Below are 2,684 nucleotides of genomic sequence, written 5' to 3' on the forward strand. Positions count from 1 at the left end.
TGACAAGAATGCTCAGTGGCTAGTGGATCTAAGAGGAAACCACAGCAACCTCCCTGAATAGGATCCAGTAACCATCACAGTGGCAGACATCCAAGAAAGGGTCTCAAGCATGAAAACCTGGACAGCACGAGGCCCAGACATGATTCACATCTACTGACTATAGAAGCTAACTGCACTGCATGAGTATCTGGCAGCACCTGTGAATCAGGTACTAATAGATGAGTCATACCCAGAATGGCTAATGGAAGGCCAGGCAGCGCCTATCCCAAAAGATCCAAAGGGACCAGTCCCTCTACCACACTATTATCAAGCACAGGTAGAGTTGCACAAATTAAATATATTAAAAGCCTTCAGAAAAGTGAAAGTAGAAGAGTGAGTCAAAAAACAGAGAGACATGCTGTAGACGGAAACTGATGAACTCAAAAGTCAATACAAGATTTTGTTTTACTGATTTATGTACTGTCACATACAGGCACAGACTACAACCTGAAAAAGTTAGAACAATATAAAATTAATAGCTCATTTAAAGCATAAAGTTAATTAGACATATTGGAATTTAAGGCTGAAATTGTTTTGCGATGCCAGGAAAAAAATAAAATACCAAACAAACAAAAAGAATTACCCAATAACTGGGAGAAGGTCTCTCTTGTAGATGAGGAAAAGTTCAACTAGGGATACAGCTAAAATGTATGAATACAGTTTATCAATAGGAAAGCAAAATATTAGGAGATTTTATCAATGACACTTTTGACAAATTTCTGTAGAAAAGAGAAAACCACTACTGAATGGCTGTTATGTTCACTGCAGATTGTGGAATGGAAGTCATGGCATGGATCAAAATACTTCTGAAAACCACATTCTGTCACGTTGTTCACAGTTTCCAAAGTACTCAGAAATATGGTTGTATTACTACAATATTGGTATTTCATCACCCTAACATGGTGGTGAGACAAAGAAAAGATCAGAAACACAATTCCACATGTCCTTTATTCCACTATAACCAATGAAACATCCATTGTGCTGCTTCTTGCAACCACTACATGTATGATGTATCCATTTCACAGCATATTTAAGGCTTATTTCATTGTTTTACACACCATGATCAATATACGATTCTACTAGCTGTCTTTCATTTGCATAATAAAATCAATAAAAACTAGCCAGCCTTATGAAAGGCCTAATATGTACCGAGTACTGAAGTATACCATTACAGAGGATTACTGTACAAACCATTTTCAGAAACGGTGTAAATCTTTCAACATTTAGATTGGACAAATGTGTAAAAATGTCAGTATCAAAAGAAGAATCGGGTCCTAAGAGGATCTTCATTTCCTTTTAGAAGAGAAACTAAAGGAAATACACTGGAGATGATTGAGGACTTTTTACTCAAAAGTCCAACATTAGCTATGATCGGAAAACACGAATATCCAACTGACAAATTACAGCAGTGCACCAAATCATCATTACAAGTTGCTATGCAAATATTCCCCAAACACAATCCTGAAAAGATTCAGCATTTACTTCAAAGTGTTAGTTTGTTTTGTTTAAATCTGATCTTAGTGTCATATAGCTTCATTTTTTTTGTCCACTTGCAGGCAACAAAAAATAAATTATTCAAATACAACTGATGCAACATCCAAAACCAGGAGTGATCATTTGCATGCGTCGGTCATTTTCACAGCATTCCATTTCCTCGTTGTGGTTTTGTCTTTGAAAGTTAAAATTATCAAAGGGTTCAGCAGACACCTGCTTTGTAGGCTGATTTCTATCATTCTACAGGCAGGAACACGAGTCAGAGGATTACTAGTCAGGCTGAAGTTGATTTTTGTACCTTGCTCTCATTTTGGTATTCCCCAAACTGTCTGGCTTTCACAGTGATCGATTCCTGCGATAAATAGCAGCAGTCAGTCCCCCTGAAGACCACAAGCTTCTTGCAGTTCACAGGAATGTCTGACTGAAATACAAACATAAGGCTTTGTTCTTAGTGAGGAATTACAGATAATTAAGCACAACCCCCAAACCAGTAAATGTATGTTCACTTTGAACAACCTAAACACAGCAGAATTCAGTGTCTTCAGACGGCAAGCAAACCCACTCTATGCTGCCTGGCAGCTTGCAAGACTTGTTTTCATGTGAATCAGCTGTCTTACCAGCCAATCAACAGTTAACACAGCTCTGATACCCGCTGCTCTCTCTTCCACAGAGGTAGGTTTTCTTATTTGGGATGTTTCCCTTTTGTGTTGCTTAAAGGCCAAGGTGCACACATGGTGTGAGACTGCTGCATATGAGACGACAATGAGAATTTTCGATATGTACCAGGTGCAATCAAAATTTCTGACAGTTCTCTTTTCTTTGTGCAGCAAACCTCCAGGAGCTCCTAGTACTTGGATTGCTCCCTGATAGTCGTACTCTGACCATTTGACTTTCATGTTCCAGGTCAAATCTGGCAAGTAGGACTGTTTGGGCCAAAATAGATGTGTGTGTTTCCTGTGTGGTGTGAGAAGCAGACTGTCCTGTTGGCTTGCACTCGATCTTCTCCGCTGGACGGCTGGATGATTTAACTGTGCTTAAACGGTTATCATTAGGGATGCTCCTGACCAAACATTTTCCTAGTCAATGAGTTGGGTTTTTTTTGTTACATCAAACCATTAGTGACCTAAGTGTTATATATTCTGGACTTTCTC

At 38.8% G+C, this 2,684-nt stretch overlaps 1 protein-coding gene across 2 annotated transcripts in view; it reads right to left on the minus strand.

Moving 5' to 3' along the window:
* Window positions 1-968: 968 nt before the first annotated feature.
* The window catches only part of abhd17c (abhydrolase domain containing 17C, depalmitoylase), a 37,144-nt gene continuing 35,428 nt past the window's right edge, over window positions 969-2,684 (minus strand). For both annotated transcript variants that reach the window (XM_082531229.1, XM_082531228.1), the window contains one exon: window positions 969-2,684. This exon is cut by the window's right edge and continues 1,627 nt beyond it. The gene's annotated coding sequence lies outside the window, so the exon portion shown is untranslated.

This window comes from Aulonocara stuartgranti (genome assembly GCF_965226115.1).
Source record: "Aulonocara stuartgranti genome assembly, chromosome: 1".
NCBI lineage: Eukaryota > Metazoa > Chordata > Actinopteri > Cichliformes > Cichlidae > Aulonocara > Aulonocara stuartgranti.